This window comes from Oncorhynchus gorbuscha, linkage group LG03, assembly GCF_021184085.1.
Source record: "Oncorhynchus gorbuscha isolate QuinsamMale2020 ecotype Even-year linkage group LG03, OgorEven_v1.0, whole genome shotgun sequence".
Taxonomy (NCBI): Eukaryota; Metazoa; Chordata; class Actinopteri; order Salmoniformes; family Salmonidae; genus Oncorhynchus; species Oncorhynchus gorbuscha.
In genome coordinates this window covers 11,080,619-11,098,690 of record NC_060175.1, presented here as the reverse complement: position 1 = coordinate 11,098,690, position 18,072 = coordinate 11,080,619, and the positions used below count along the sequence as shown (strand labels likewise).

The 18,072-nt window shown below is 41.1% G+C and overlaps 1 protein-coding gene across 1 annotated transcript in view; it reads left to right on the top strand.

The window, feature by feature from the left end:
- Window positions 1–13,776: 13,776 nt before the first annotated feature.
- LOC124025681 (sodium- and chloride-dependent taurine transporter-like) overlaps window positions 13,777–18,072 on the top strand; it is a 37,137-nt gene continuing 32,841 nt past the window's right edge. The window contains exon 1 of the mRNA XM_046339026.1: window positions 13,777–13,982. The gene's annotated coding sequence lies outside the window, so the exon portion shown is untranslated. The remainder of the gene's footprint in view (window positions 13,983–18,072) is intronic.

Below are 18,072 nucleotides of genomic sequence, written 5' to 3'. Positions count from 1 at the left end.
AGCCCATGCAGCTGGGAGGGATTCGCATCTCGACTAAGGAGAGGGAACGGAGGATCACCAACCGCCTGTGCCTCTATTGCGGAGTTGCTGGACATTTTGTTAATTCATGTCCAGTAAGAGGCCAGAGCCCATCAGTAAGCGGAGGGCTACTGGTGAGCGCTACTACTCTGGTCTCTTCATCTAGATCTTGTACTACTATGTCGGTCCATCTACGCTGGACCGGTTCGGGTGCTACATGCAGTGCCTTGATTGACTCTGGGGCTGAGGGTTGTTTCATGGACGAAGCATGGGTTCGGAAACATAACATTCCTTTCAGACCGTTAGACAAGCCTACGCCCATGTTTGCCTTAGATGGTAGTCATCTTCCCAGTATCAGATTTGAGACACTACCTTTAACCCTCACAGTATCTGGTAACCACAGTGAGACTATTTCTTTTTGATTTTCCGTTCACCGTTTACACCTGTTGTTTTGGGTCATCCCTGGCTAGTATGTCATAATCCTTCTATTAATTGGTCTAGTAATTCTATCCTATCCTGGAACGTTTCTTGTCATGTGAAGTGTTTAATGTCTGCCATCCCTCCCGTTTCTTCTGTCCCTACTTCCCAGGAGGAACCTGGCGACAGGAGTGCCGGAGGAATATCATGATCTGCGCACGGTCTTCAGTCGGTCCCGAGCCAACTCCCTTCCTCCTCACCGGTCGTATGATTGTAGTATTGATCTCCTTCCGGGGACCACTCCTCCTCGAGGTAGACTATACTCTCTGTCGGCTCCCGAACGTAAGGCTCTCGAGGATTATTTGTCTGTGTCTCTTGACGCCGGTACCATAGTGCCTTCTTCTTCTCCGGCCGGGGCGGGGTTCTTTTTGTTAAGAAGAAGGACGGTACTCTGCGCCCCTGCGTGGATTATCGAGGGCTGAATGACATAACGGTTAAGAATCGTTATCCGCTTCCCCTTATGTCATCAGCCTTCGAGATTCTGCAGGGAGCCAGGTGCTTTACTAAGTTGGACCTTCGTAACGCTTACCATCTCGTGCGCATCAGAGAGGGGGACGAGTGGAAAACGGCGTTTAACACTCCGTTAGGGCATTTTGAGTACCGGGTTCTGCCGTTCGGTCTCGCCAATGCGCCAGCTGTTTTTCAGGCATTAGTTAATGATGTTCTGAGAGACATGCTGAACATTTTTGTTTTTGTCTATCTTGACGATATCCTGATTTTTTCTCCGTCACTCGAGATTCATGTTCAGCACGTTCGACGTGTTCTACAGCGCCTTTTAGAGAATTGTCTCTACGTAAAGGCTGAGAAGTGCTCTTTTCATGTCTCCTCCGTTACTTTTCTCGGTTCCGTTATTTCCGCTGAAGGCATTCAGATGGATTCCGCTAAGGTCCAAGCTGTCAGTGATTGGCCCGTTCCAAGGTCACGTGTCGAGTTGCAGCGCTTTTTAGGTTTCGCTAATTTCTATCGGCGTTTCATTCGTAATTTCGGTCAAGTTGCTGCCCCTCTCACAGCTCTTACTTCTGTCAAGACGTGTTTTAAGTGGTCCGGTTCCGCCCAGGGAGCTTTTGATCTTCTAAAAGAACGTTTTACGTCCGCTCCTATCCTCGTTACTCCTGACGTCACTAGACAATTCATTGTCGAGGTTGACGCTTCAGAGGTAGGCGTGGGAGCCATTCTATCCCAGCGCTTCCAGTCTGACGATAAGGTTCATCCTTGCGCTTATTTTTCTCATCGCCTGTCGCCATCTGAGCGCAACTATGATGTGGGTAACCGTGAACTGCTCGCCATCCGCTTAGCCCTAGGCGAATGGCGACAGTGGTTGGAGGGGGCGACCGTTCCTTTTGTCGTTTGGACAGACCATAAGAACCTTGAGTACATCCGTTCTGCCAAACGACTTAATGCCCGTCAAGCTCGTTGGGCGTTGTTTTTCGCTCGTTTCGAGTTTGTGATTTCTTACCGTCCGGGTAGCAAGAACACCAAGCCTGATGCCTTATCCCGTCTGTTTAGTTCTTCTGTGGCTTCTACTGATCTCGAGGGGATTCTTCCTTATGGGCGTGTTGTCGGGTTGACAGTCTGGGGAATTGAAAGACAGGTTAAGCAAGCACTCACGCACACTGCGTCGCCGGCGCTTGTCCTAGTAACCTCCTTTTCGTTCCTGTTTCCACTCGTCTGGCTGTTCTTCAGTGGGCTCACTCTGCCAAGTTAGCTGGTCATCCCGGTGTTCGAGGCACTCTTGCGTCTATTCGCCAGCGCTTTTGGTGGCCGACTCAGGAGCGTGACACGCGCCGTTTCGTGGCTGCGTGTTCAGACTGCGCGCAGAAGAAGTCTGGTAATTTTTTTCTGCTTCTGCTCCTGGTCTTGCTGGGTCTCAGTCTGTTCCCTGCCATCGCATCTCTCCTGTTCTTGTTCCTGCCCTTGCTGTGTCTCAGTCTGTCCCTAGTTCTCATTTTTTTTTAGAGTAGTACCCTAGTTTCCTTTTTATCGTTTTTCGTTACGGTCCTGAGGAGAGGAGTTGGGTTCTTTCTCGGGACGTGCTGGACCGTTTGATCTATGATTTCCTCCGTTGCCGCCAGTGTTCCTCCTCGAGAGCGCCAGGAGGCGCTCGGTGAGTGGGGGGTACTGTCATGTTTGTCATTTATTATCATGTCTTGTCCCTGTGCTCCCCATGCTATTCGTTTCCCTCTGCTGGTCTTATTTGGTTCTTTCCCTCCTTCTATCCCTCTCTCTCCCCTCCCTCTCTCACTCTCTCGCTCTCTCTTCTCTCTATCGTTCCGTTCCTGCTCCCAGCTGTTCCTATTCCCCTAATCATCATTTAGTCTTCCCACACCTGTTCCCGATCCTTTCCCCTGATTAGAGTCCCTATTTATTCCTTTGTGATCCGTTCCTGTCCCGTCGGTTCCGTGTTTTGTATTCACCATGCTGTGATTGTGTTTCGCCCTGTCCTGTCGTGTTTTTTGCCTTCATCAGATGCTGCGTGTGAGCAGGTGTCTCTGTCTACTACGGCCTGCGCCTACCCGGCTTACCTGCAGTCTGTGGCCGCTTCTCTTGTCATTCCCCTCTACAGACAAGAGGATTTCTGTTATTCCCTGTTTGGACTTGAATAAACTCTGTTTCTGTTAAGTCGCTTTTGGGTCCTCTATCACCTGCATGACAATTCTGTAATTTTTTAAATCATAGGTACACTTCAACTGTGATAGACGGAATCTAAAACAAAAATCCAGAAAATCACATTATAGATTACCATTCTTAAAGGCCAAATCTATGTTGTTTACAGCCATTTCTGGGTAAAACTATATCATTATGATCTAATGGACGGTCAGTCCTGGATCCATTTAGGAATTTATAGCAAAAAGGGCTGCCGTTTCTTTTCTGTTTTTGTGAATAAGGAGTGGGCCTTTTTAAGATAATAATAATTTTTTCCATCTTCACCTTTCAAACAGCCAGCAACCCATTGGCCTTAATGTAAATGTAATAACTTTGCAGTCTAGAGTGACTCCCAATGTGCTTATGAAGTGCTGTAATACTGCAACAACCAAGCCTAAAGCCATGTGCCCTGGTCTAGGTGTACTGTAAGTACAAAAGTGAATCTGACTTTAGTTTCTACGTTAGAGAGGGAACAAGCTTCTCCCGGGATTTGATCAGGTTGGTTTTTTGGGGCTTTCTCGATTACTGTACAGATGTAGGATCTTAATTTGACCACCCTGTTGCTGGAGGACCTTCCTGAAATGCAGTCCATTTAAAACGTGTAGTGTGTTTGAAGTTTAAAAATGGTTCTGAAGTTTGTGATTTCCACTTTGAAATGTCAGACATAATTGTTTTAGGAAACATGTATCAACCATTTAAAAAATGATCACACAAAAACAATGTCTCAATTTAAGATTATACATCTGTATGTACTGACACAATCATGAAACGAGTAGCAAAAGAATGATATGTGAAAACAAGGAAGTTGTTTGTTGGTCTGCAAAGACATTATTGTTCTATTACACTGAACAAAAATATAAACACAACATGCAACATTTTCATATGAGAAATCAGTCAATTGAAATAAAATCATTAGGCCCTAATCTACGGAATTCACATTACTACAGATATGCATATGTTGGTTACAGATACCTTTAAAAAAGTTAGGGGCGTGGATCAGAAAACCAGTCAGTATCTGGTGTGACCAGCATTTGCCTCATTCAGCGTGACACATCTCCTTCTCATAGAGTTGATCAGGCTTTTGATCGTGACCTGTGGAATGTTGTCCCACACTTTTGGTGGGAACTAGAACACGCTGTTGTACACTTCAATCCAGAGCATCCCAAACATGCTCAATGGGTGAACTGTCTGGTTAGTATGCAGGCCCTGGAAGACCTGGGACATTTACAGCTTCCAGGAATTGTGTTCAGATCCTTGCGACATGGGCCATTATCATGCTGAAACATGAGGTGATGGCGTTGGATGAATGGCATGACAATGGACCTCAGGATCTCGTCAAGGTATCGCTGTGCATTCAAATTGTCATCAATAAAATGCATTTGTGTTCATTGTCCATAGCTTATACTTGCCCATACCATAACCCCACCATGGGGCACTCTGTTCACAACGTTGTCATAAGGTGAATGCACCAATTTGTAAGTCGCTCTGGATAAGAGCGTCTGCTAAATGACTTAAATGTAAATGTTGACATCAGAAAACCACTCAACATTGGAGGTGGCTTATGTTAGAGAAATTAACATTAAATTCTCTGGAAACAGCTCTGGTGGACAATCTTGCAGTCAGCATGCCAATCAAAACTTGAGACATCTGTGGTATTGTGTTGTGTGACAAAATGGCACATTTTGGAGAGGCCTTTTATTATCCACAGATGTCTCACCTGTCAGGTGGATGGATTATCTTGGCAAAGGAGAAATGCTCACTAACAGGGATGTAAACAAATTTGTACACAACATTGTTGAGAAATAAGCTTTTTGTGCCTATGAAAAATGTCTCTGATCTTTTATTTCAGCTCATGAAACATGGGACCAACACTTTACATGTTGCATTTATATTTTGGTTCAGTGTATATGGGCGAAAATGCTGGACTTCACAAGCGATCACATATTATATTTAATGCACTCAAGATATAGAAGAGTTATTCTATAAGGTAAGTGCTTACTTCTATGGTAATTGCTATGGTAATAACATGCATTGGAGCAAAGCCCAATCGTATTTCTATACTTCTATTTTAATTGCTACGGTAATAACATGCATTGGAGCAAAGCCCAATCGTATTTCTATACTTCTATTTTAATTGCTACGGTAATAACATGCATTGGAGCAAAGCCCAATCGTATTTCTATACTTCTATTTTAATTGCTACGGTAATAACATGCATTGGAGCAAAGCCCAATCGTATTTCTATACTTCTATTTTAATTGCTACGGTAATAACATGCATTGGAGCAAAGCCCAATCGTATTTCTATACTTCTATTTTAATTGCTACGGTAATAACATGCATTGGAGCAAAGCCCAATCGTATTTCTATACTTCTATTTTAATTGCTACGGTAATAACATGCATTGGAGCAAAGCCCAATCGTATTTCTATACTTCTATTTTAATTGCTACGGTAATAACATGCATTGGAGCAAAGCCCAATACATTTCTATACTTCTATTTTAATTGCTATGGTAATAACATGCATTGGAGCAAAGCCCAATCGTATTTCTATACTTCTATTTTAATTGCTATGGTAATAACATGCATTGGAGCAAAGCCCAATCGTACTTCTATACTTCTATTTTAATTGCTACGGTAATAACATGCATTGGAGCAAAGCCCAATCGTATTTCTATACTTCTATTTTAATTGCTACGGTAATAACATGCATTGGAGCAAAGCCCAATCGTATTTCTATACTTCTATTTTAATTGCTATGGTAATAACATGCATTGGAGCAAAGCCCAATCGTATTTCTATACTTCTATTTTAATTGCTATGGTAATAACATGCATTGGAGCAAAGCCCAATCGTATTTCTATACTTCTATTTTAATTGCTATGGTAATAACATGCATTGGAGCAAAGCCCAATCGTATTTCTATACTTCTATTTTAATTGCTATGGTAATAACATGCATTGGAGCAAAGCCCAATTGTACTTCTATACTTCTATTTTAATTGCTATGGTAATAACATGCATTGGAGCAAAGCCCAATCGTATTTCTATACTTCTATTTTAATTGCTACGGTAATAACATGCATTGGAGCAAAGCCCAATCGTATTTCTATACTTCTATTTAATTGCTATGGTAATAACATGCATTGGAGCAAAGCCCAATCGTATTTCTATACTTCTATTTTAATTGCTATGGTAATAACATGCATTGGAGCAAAGCCCAATCGTATTTCTATACTTCTATTTTAATTGCTATGGTAATAACATGCATTGGAGCAAAGCCCAATCGTATTTCTATACTTCTATTTTAATTGCTATGGTAATAACATGCATTGGAGCAAAGCCCAATCATATTTCTATACTTCTATTTTAATTGCTATGGTAATAACATGCATTGGAGCAAAGCCCAATCATACTTCTATACTTCTATTTTAATTGCTATGGTAATAACATGCATTGGAGCAAAGCCCAATCGTATTTCTATACTTCTATTTTAATTGCTACGGTAATAACATGCATTGGAGCAAAGCTCAATCGTACTTCTATACTTCTATTTTAATTGCTACGGTAATAACATGCATTGGAGCAAAGCCCAATCGTACTTCTATACTTCTATTTTAATTGCTACGGTAATAACATGCATTGGAGCAAAGCCCAATCGTACTTCTATACTTCTATTTTAATTGCTATGGTAATAACATGCATTGGAGCAAAGCCCAATCATACTTCTATACTTCTATTTTAATTGCTATGGTAATAACATGCATTGGAGCAAAGCCCAATCGTATTTCTATACTTCTATTTTAATTGCTACGGTAATAACATGCATTGGAGCAAAGCTCAATCGTACTTCTATACTTCTATTTTAATTGCTACGGTAATAACATGCATTGGAGCAAAGCCCAATCGTACTTCTATACTTCTATTTTAATTGCTACGGTAATAACATGCATTGGAGCAAAGCCCAATCGTACTTCTATACTTCTATTTTAATTGCTACGGTAGTAACATGCATTGGAGCAAAGCCCAATCGTATTTCTATACTTCTATTTTAATTGCTATGGTAATAACATGCATTGGAGCAAAGCCCAATCGTATTTCTATACTTCTATTTTAATTGCTACGGTAATAACATGCATTGGAGCAAAGCCCAATCCTATTTCTATACTTCTATTTTAATTGCTATGGTAATAACATGCATTGGAGCAAAGCCCAATCGTATTTCTATACTTCTATTTTAATTGCTACGGTAATAACATGCATTGGAGCAAAGCCCAATCGTATTTCTATACTTCTATTTTAATTGCTACGGTAATAACATGCATTGGAGCAAAGCCCAATCCTATTTCTATACTTCTATTTTAATTGCTATGGTAATAACATGCATTGGAGCAAAGCCCAATCGTATTTCTATACTTCTATTTTAATTGCTATGGTAATAACATGCATTGGAGCAAAGCCCAATCGTATTTCTATACTTCTATTTTAATTGCTACGGTAATAACATGCATTGGAGCAAAGCCCAATCGTATTTCTATACTTCTATTTTAATTGCTATGGTAATAACATGCATTGGAGCAAAGCCCAATCATATTTCTATACTTCTATTTTAATTGCTATGGTAATAACATGCATTGGAGCAAAGCCCAATCGTATTTCTATACTTGTGATTGTTTGTTTGTATGTACCATTCCCTTAATTTGAACCAATGCTTTTGTAGAACAACTTGACAAGGCCACCAATCAGAGGGCTTGGGGATACATTGTATCCAAAGAGATTCACAAGGCAAATTGTCCATAGATTCAAATCAATATTCAAATATCTTTTTGCCAGCTCTCACCGGCAAGCACACCTATTTTCCATACAGGCAACATCAGACATGCTCATTTGAATAACAAGACAACAGAACAAACGATAGAGAACTGCAGGTAAAATTCACAAACTGTTCCACATAAACAGAAACAAATTCAGAATTTCAACATTTCATTCTACCATTCTACACTGTCCTAGTGACTAGCTAAGGCCCTGAGTTTTTCCCTTGTCTTTTTATGTGGTTAGGCCAGAACAAAACTCCTGGCCCAACAGATGATTTAGGCCTATAGAGCCATTTTACATACACATCAGCCATTGGCCCGAGGCCATTTACCTGGAGAATAACTATCGTCCATCACTATCAGTACTCTCAGCTGTTGAAGGAACAAAAGCAGTCTACTTCCCTAAAGGCCAAAACATGACATAAAAATGCTGCCTCATCAATATGAAGATTAGGACCGCCATTAGAATCCATTAGAACTAGGGCATTGATCATGTCTTCCAAGGCAAACCCACCACAACACCTCCTCAGGGTTAAGGTTAGTGATTGCCTTTATATACTTTAGCTATGGCAATGATCATTCTAGAACTATTTACTTCTAGAATGTTCTACAGTACCCACCACACACTCACCTCGTACAAGTACCAGCATGTTGGTTCTATAATGGATTTAAATCTAACGATGGAACAGTCACCTACAGGCTATGTGGTTTCAGCTGTGCCAACCCATCATCTCTTTATCTCCAGCTAGCAGGTGGCAGGTGGTGGTGGTGGTCTCTCATATGATTATTCAACTCGAGAAATTTTGAATTAAAAACAAGTATCTTTTCTACACCGATTGGCTTCATGTAATTTGGAAATGCTTCTCAAGAAATTTCTAGAAAATAACAAGAGTGCCTAACTACTCCGATAGGGCTTCATATTATTTGGAAATTTAGTTTCATTTGTGTTACAACGTTAACTTCAATGATACGTGTACCAGTTGTTTTGAAGAGATAAAAGCACCCGTTTTTGGCATAGAGTTGGAGTCCTGGCGAAATGTGCCATTTGTAAACGTCACTTTTGTTGATGAGTCATGATCTATATGTAAGGTCGTATGATCCATATTTTCACCAAATAAAATGTCTGAAAAACAAGTGGTTTCTATCCATCCATAAGTTAGCTTGATTGACAGAACAAGTCAGTGTTCCTATATAAATCCCCTCCTCTAACTGGACACAGACATTGGCTCATATTATAGCTATGGTTACGGTAATATGTAGTTCAGAATCTTATACAGTTATCTGACAGCATACATATCATCCTCATGACCTTAAAATAACTATACAAGTGTACATATTCTGTATAAATAAAATAAAATAAAATTGTATTTGTCACATGCTTTATAAACAACAGGTGTAGACGAACAGTGAAATGCTTACGGGCCCTTCTCAAAAATGCAGAGGGAAAAATAGATGAAAAATTATAACATGAGGAATAAATACACAGTAAGTAATGATAGCTGGACTATATAAACGGGGTACCAATACCATGTTGATGTGCAGGGGTACGAGGTATTGAGATAGATATGTACATATACTGTAAGTAGGGGTAAAGTGACTAGTGCCTGACGGGTCAAAAATATTTTGTGTAAAAAGTGTCAATGAAGATAGTTTGTTTAGCTATTTGGCTAACTATTTAGCATTCTTATGGCTTGGAGGTAGAAGTTGTTCAGGGTTTCTGAGTTAAGTGAGGCTAACTATTTAGCATTCTTATGGCTTGGAGGTAGAAGTTGTTCAGGGTTTCTGAGTTAAGTGAGGCTAACTATTTAGCATTCTTATGGCTTGGAGGTAGAAGTTGTTCAGAGTCCTGAGTTAAGTTAGGTTAACTATTTAGCATTCTTATGGCTTGGAGGTAGAAGTTGTTCAGGGTCCTGAGTTAAGTGAGGCTAACTATTTAGCATTCTTATGGCTTGGAGGTAGAAGTTGTTCAGGGTCCTGAGTTAAGTGAGGTTAACTATTTAGCATTCTTATGGCTTGGAGGTAGAAGTTGTTCAGGGTCCTGAGTTAAGTGAGGTTAACTATTTAGCATTCTTATGGCTTGGAGGTAAAAGCTGTTCAGGGTCCTGTTGGTACCAGACTTGGTGCTAGTTAAATAAATTGGGCATATGGCCCAGTTACAGGGGGAGGTGTTCAGTGTCCAGGGTCCTGAGTTAAGTGATGAGTTGGAGGATACTATGGTGTTGAATGCTGAGTGTAGTCAATGAACAGCATTCTCACATTGATGTTCCTCTTGTCCAGTTGGGAGAGGGCATTGTGGAGTGCAATAGAGATCGTGTCATCTGAGGATCTGAGCATCTGATGGGGCAGTATGCAAATTGGAATGAGTCCAGGCTGTCTGGGATGATGGTATTGATGTGAGCCATAACCAGCCTTTCAAAGCATTTCATGGCTACAGATGTGAGTGCTACGGGGCGATAGTTATTTAGACAGGTTACCTTGGCATTCTTAGACACAGGGACAATGGTGGTCTACTTGAAACATGTAGCTCAGTTGGTAGAGCATGGCGCTTGCAATGCCAGGGTAGTGGGTTTGATTCCCATTGGTGACCAGTACAAAATAATGTATGCACTAAGTTGCTCTGGATAAGAGTGTCTGCTAAATTAAACATGTAAATTTATTACAGACTGGGTCAGGGAGAGGTTGAAAATGTTAGTGAAGACACTCTGAGTATGTGTCTTGGTAATCAGTCTGGCCCCGCGCCCTTGTGAATATTAACCTGTTCAAAAGTCTTACTTACATCGGCTACTGAGAGTGAGATTAAACGTTGTCCGGAACAGCTGGTGTTCTCATGCATGGTTCAGTCTTTCTTGCCTCAATGTGAAAATAGAAGGCATTTAGCTCGTCTGGAAGGCTAGCGTCACTGGGCAGCTCAAGGCTGGGTTTCCAGTCTGTGCTAGCAAAACAGTCCTGTAGCTTAGCATCCACTTCACTTCAGTATTGAGCAGGTCACTTGTATTTCCTCTTTGAGATTTTGCTTGTAAGCAGGAATCAGGAGGATAGAGTTATGGTCAGATTTGCCCAAGGGAAGGTGTGATGAAGAACCTTGTATGCATTTCTGTGTGTGGCGGAAAGGTGGTCAAGAGTTTTGTCTCTTCCATTTGCATAGGTGATATGCTGGTAAACATTTGGTAAATGGGATTTCAGTTTCCCTGCATTAAAATCCCCGGCCACTAGGACCGCAGCCTCTGGACGAAGCACTTTCTTGTTTTCTTATGACCCTTATACAGCTCGTTGAGTGCAGTCTTAGTCTGAGCATTGGTTTGTGATGATAAATACACAGCTATGAAAGTACAGAAGAAAATTATTTTGGTAAATAGTTTGGTCTGCAGCTAATGATGAGGTATCCTTACTCAAACTTGAGACCTCCTTCATATTAGAGATGACACACCAGCTGTTGTTCCCTCAGTGAGATGTATGTTATCCATCCATGTTCTTGTTCAGCCACGACTCTGAAAAATATAACATTACAGTTCTTCAGGTCCCGTTGATAGGATGAGTCTCAAAAGAAGCTTGTTGTAATGGTTGTTGTCTTCCTCTTCTGAGGAGGAGTAGGAAATATCGGACCAATATGCAGCGTGGTAAGTGTTCGGCATATTTATTTCACAGAAACAAACGAACAAGCGAATAACGGAAAAACCGAAACAGTCCCATATGGTAAAAACACTGAAACGGAAAATAACCACCCACAAACAAGAGTGGGGAAACAGGCTACCTAAGTATGGTTCTCAATCGGAGACAACGATCGACAGCTGCCTCTGATTGAGAACCATACCAGGCCAAACACAGAAATACAACATAGAAAAAAGAACGTAGACTACCCACCCCAACTCGCACCCTGACCAAACTAACACAAAGACATAATAAAGGAACTAAGGTCAGAATGTGACACTTGTCCAGTTTGTTCTCTAGTGACTGTATGCTTGCCAATAGAACATAGGGTAGAGGTGGTTTATTTGCTTGCCAATGTAGTCTCGTCAAGAAGCCGGCTAATCTGCCTCTCTTGCGCCGTCGCTTCCCCTTTCGGATTCCTGGACATTAGGGCCTGGTCTGGAGTAAGCAGAACGTCCAGAACTGCCTACTCGTTGAAGTAGAAATTGCCATCGAAATCAAGGTTATTTATCACTGTTCTGATGTCCATAAGCGTTTTTTTTGGTCATAGAAAATGAGGGCGGAGACATTATGTACAAAATAAAGTTAAGATCAGCGTAAAAAAAAAATACACACAAAATAACAGAATTTCTTCAGGAGCCCGTAAAACATCCGCTTTCCACGGCTGCTTCATCCCTTCCCCTCACCTCACACACACGTGATGCCTCATATAGCCTACTAAAATAAATACAAATATATATAAACCTGCTGAAGATATAGTTCTGGACCATATAAAGGTCTGGCACTGGCCTTATCTAACAGCATACAGATAATTCACAATGACCTTAAAAGAACATCCTGTATTAGTCCCCTCCTCAACTCACACATTCTGACGGCTCATATGACTAGTTCCAGTACAAGTACACACTGTTTATACCATTCTGATACTGTTATCTTTTTTTATTTTACCTTTATTTAACTAGGCAAGTCAGTTAAGAACAAATTATTATTTTCAATGACAGCCTATGAACAGTGGGTTTAACTGCCTGTTCAGGGGCAGAACGACAGATTTGTACCTTGTCAGCTCAGGGATTTGAACTTGCAACCTTCCGGTTACTAGTCCAACACTCTAACCACTAGGCTACCCTGCCGACCCATCTGAACAACATACAGTTAATTCTGCGGACTCAAAAGAACTATGAAAATGTAATCTTATTTTTTAGTTTGTTTTTTTATCTACAAATAAATTTGAGTGTAGGCCAAGACAATGTCACACCCTGTTAAACTCTACACAAAGACCTACTCCTACTCTATAGTCACAGTTAGTCCATTTAGCAGACGCTATTTTACCCAGAGGGACGGTTCTGCTGCTACTCTTCTTCTGTTGAAATGTTGGCTGAAACGCACTCCTTGTTTCTATGTTTACACCGTGACAATATATGCGTAGTAGCTGGTTATGGAAATACAGCAGCTCCCTAGGGCCTTATAACTCATTACTTGAGGCAGTAGAGCATCCTGTAGAGTCCCAATAATAAAATGTCTGAGTTTTGTTCAAGATGCTTGTTAGGAATTGGCAGAGGAGAGCATAAACCTGCCATGTTGTGTAGCCTATAAAATCGTGTTATAAATCATGTTAGGTTTATAACAATTGGCATTCAAGCCACTTTAAAAAATATATATATAAATATATATATATATCTAGGTTGTTTCCTCAAACTGACTACTTAGGATGGCCTGTCCTTATATGGAACGTACTCATAGCACACTTTGCATGTTGAATGCATAGGCTGGTGTCTTTTCCAAAACACATTAGATGTTGAGGTTGGTAATTGCAAGTAGGCTTTACTGTAAACAGCTATGCTTATGTCAACATATTATGCTACATGTCAATGTGTGAATCATAGCTGACAGTGCAGAATTATCTTAGAATGGAAAGTGTTTGTTTACAAAAATGCATTTGCAAAAATGCAAACAAGTATAAATGCTTCTTTAAAAAAAAAAGTTAATCAATTGAACTATACTTGAGTGGTAATTCTATTTGTTTTCAGGCACGCATGGCCATGGTAGGCTGTGTTGTTTCTGTGTGCTTTCGGTTCCCTCCGACCTCTTGGGCTCTCTCTGTGCGCGCGTGCGTACAGGCCAACGTGATGCTGCTGCGCGGAACAAGCGCCGAGCTGATTCTAGTGAAACCTGCCTCTTTAAGAAGAAGCTCTCCTGTTGCACTGGGAGGTTGGCCGGTGTTTTTCCACACATGGTCACCCATTTTAAGAGACAAAGGTCAGAAAGAAAACCTTATAAATAACATTTACCGCCGTAAGTCTCACTATTCAACACGCCGTCCACCGTACTACACTGAAGGGACTGATCAATTCTAAAGGAATAAAATCAATTCAAGCCAATACAGGTAGGCAAAGGACTCATCATCATCACCTAGGTTACAGCTATATGAGCTAGGCTATATGCAAATGATTAGAGTTCATATACTATTAGATTAATTATAGTATTTTATTTCCGATAGTGAATTTTGTAATTTCTGTGTCACAATATGTTGTACAATCTCATTTATGGCGTTTAATGCTTAAAAAGTAGCATTTGATCATGAATCATTAATGCAGGTTCATATCATTTTTTTTCTCTTTACGTTTTTGAAAACAGAACGTTCAGAACACATTTCCGCTTTGAAGGTTGATTCTTCTTATTTAGACCTCATGCAAATATCCTCGCATGAGAGAAGGGATGAAGCCTATATCTTCCTCCAAAACTCAATCAAATTATACGCAAATGATATCTATATTATTTTGTGACAACCCTAGGCTACAGTGCAGAACTTCATAGGTTTACATTTACACATGAATTCAATTTAAGGTTATTCCACTGGTAATGTGTGTTTTTTTTTTGTGGGGCACAGAATCATTTCATTTTCTGCCACCACGGGGCGGTTAATGTCTGACTAACGGAACAGAGAGCAGAGAGGGAAGCAGCTACTGAGTGTACGGTGCACGGTTGGCTCGCTCACGTTACATTTCATACATCAACTCTCTCACATCCTCCTCGAGGCTCGGCTACAAATGCTGCCTATTGTTTCCTCAGTCATATAGTAGGCTAAGCTAGACGAAGGGGAACATATTTTGAATAGGCGACACGTTGTGGCGATTGTCGCTCACTTGACAATAGTTTCATAGACGTTCAACCCTTCGTTATCCTCGTGTAGTTTATTCTATGTGCGCAATTTATTGTTCTCTTTGTCATAGGCTAAAGAATACCAGATTCTGTCATATAGCCTTGCCTACATTTCGATCCGTTCTGATGAATAGCATCTCCGAAAGACGAGTTGATCTTCAAGGCTGGCAGGGGACATAAATAATTGAGGTTGTGTGTGGGTGAACATACAGAACAGTGTCTGCGGTCGTGTAGCCAGCCTGCAAATGGCTGGCATAATACATTCTCCGTCAATCGATAGTGGGTGTCGATTGTATGATCAAACGATTATGCCATAGATGGGTTATGGTTTGGCATGGTGTAACGGTGTAACGGTGTAACAACGCCTGCTATTGTATGTCTGATGATGATTCAGAGTCTGCCTCAGACAGCCACTTGGGTTTATACGTTAAACAGCTTCGTTTTCTGGCTTTGCCATACAATCCCTTTACCACGAGAAACGGGGCAACTTTCTATTTCATTTCCTACATTTATTTCTGGCGTTCTCAGTATGCTCAGAAACGTAACTGAAGACACACCTCCACGAGTCTTAAATCCGTGTGTAGTCCACTAGAGATGTGTTACATTGCAGCCTATGATAAAAAAAAGAAGATATTCCGTTAAATGCCGCCCTGTCACCTAGCTTGTGCATAACTGGGAATGAGAGAAAAATTGGCAAATTTCCAGGACCCAGTTTATAGGTAATCACTAGGCTGCAGGTAATCACTAGGCTACATGTAATCACTAGGCGACAGGTAATCACTAGGCTACAGGTAATCACTAGGCTACATGTAATCACTAGGCTACAGGTAATCACTAGGCTGCAGGTAATCACTGGGCTGCAGGTAATGACTAGGCTACAGGTAATCACTAGGCTACAGGTAATCACTAGGCTACAGGTAATCACTAGGCTACAGGTAATCACTAGGCTACAGGTAATCACTAGGCTACATGTAATCACTAGGCTCCAGGTAATCACTAGGCTCCAGGTAATCACTAGGCTACAGGTAATCACTAGGCTCAGGTAATCACTAGGCTACAGGTAATCACTAGGCTACAGGTAATCACTAGGCTACAGGTAATCACTAGGCTACAGGTAATCACTAGGCTACAGGTAATCACTAGGCTACAGGTAATCACTAGGCTACAGGTAATCACTAGGCTACAGGTAATCACTAGGCTACAGGTAATCACTAGGCTACATGTAATCACTAGGCTACAGGTAATCACTAGGCGACAGGTAATCACTAGGCTACAGGTAATCACTAGGCTACAGGTAATCACTAGGCTACAGGTAATCACTAGGCTACAGGTAATCACTAGGCTACAGGTAATCACTAGGCTACAGGTAATCACTAGGCTACAGAAGCTACGTTTGCGTCTCTCTTTAACTTTGGTAAAACATGATTGAATATAGTGGTGTCAGCGAAGGCTACTTCTACTTTCTGTGGCTAAAATTGGAACAGTTGTAGAACAAAGACAATTAATTATGTTGATTATGTCGGTGGCTTGGAGGTTGAAAGTGTGCCCTTGAGGAAGGAATGCAGCAGCGTGCAATATAAATGGTGTTTGAAATGGATAGATAAGACCGTATGATTGTAAAACAAATAGGAGGGAAACATCATTGCCAGTTTGTTTCCTTTGCTTTGACTTGGGTAATAATGTTACCCTATCACATGTGCAAAAAGCAAATATATCTTCGCTATAGTTTACCTTGTGTCCACTTTCCTGGCAGAAATAACCTTTTCTCATGATGCATGTGGTCTTTGAATATCTAGAATTGGTTTTAATGATTCAATAAGTCTTTGCTTACTTTGTTATTGGGTTTTGAGGTGGTTGTGGGTCATTTCCAAAATGGTTGACATTATCAATAAAGGCTAATGAGGTTGAACAATTTCTAGGCTACTGCAATGATGATCAAGATTAAGCTGAGCTCTGCATGAATTCTTCTGAAATCCTTCCTTTGCCCCTCCTCCTCTTTAAGCAGCCGAGTCACTTGTCAACACACATAGATTGGTGAAACTAAGGGTTCCACTACTAACGTTCATCCACCCGACTAAGATACCGCCGTATACCCAGGGTGCCTTGAAGCTCTGTAAAGCATTATTTCACCTCATAGTTACTTTGTGTAAATATCTATCTCTCTCTGTCGCTTGCTCACTCTTTCCCTCCTCTCCACCCTCTCTCTCTTCCTCCCTATCTTTCTCCCCCCTCCTCTCTCTGTCTAATTGAGGAGCTCAGCTGAGCATGAGAGCCAGGGGCCTTGTTGAAATACTTTGAAAGCATCCATCCTTCCTTCCTTTCTTCTCCTTGAATTAATCACAGAGATTTGAAAACTCTAATAGAGATCATAGCAGGTTAACATGGACTCAGGGGAGGAATGGAAAACTCAATGTGTGGGCCCGGTGGAAATGCCCATGGTCTTAAAGTAGGGACATTATGTAAGGTCCCTGAGACTTACTCTCTCTCTTTCTCTCTGTCCCTGCTCTCAATTCAATTCAAAGGGCTTTATTGGCATGGGGAATAGATAATACATAATAAAACATTGACAATAAACATTTACGCCCACAAAAGTTTTTGAAGGAATAGAGACATTTTAAATGTCATATTATGGCTATGTACAGTGTTACAACGATGTGAAAATAGTTCAAGTACAAAAGGGAAAAGAAATCAACATAAATATGTCTTGACTCCAGACCCGAATTTTCAGTTGCCTCAGAAGGCCTGGGTTCAAATAGTATTTGAAATAATTTCTGATACTTTACCTAGTGCTTGATTGAGCCTGGCTGGCACAATACAATCAATACAGTAGCGACACAACTGCCAAACTCTGCCTCTCTGGTCACCAGGCAGGCTAAAGCCAACGCTGACTTATTTCAAATACTACTTGAACCCAGGTCTGCTGCAAGGCCCTGGCCCCGGACCACAGAATGTTGCATGATGCATTTCAATAGCATGACAAAGTCCTCTGTGGTTTACAGTTAGAGAGGAGAGCATGCAATGTAGGTCCCATCCCCCCCAACCCAAGACGATAATAACTAGAGCAGAGAGAGAGAGAGAGAGAGTCAGAGGGCGAGAGAGGGACTGTCAGCGAGAGAGAGACCGTCAAAGAGAGAGAGAGAGAGTCAGAGAGAGTGAGGCAGAGATCAAAGAGAGAGGGAGAAAGTGCTCTGACTCAACTGTGTTTTTAGCAGTGTTCATATCTGGTGCTAACATGCGTCCTTTGTCCTGATCTTTGTCGCATTCTGATTAAGCCCACATTTTTAGACATTTGTAGACGAATAAAAGACACATTG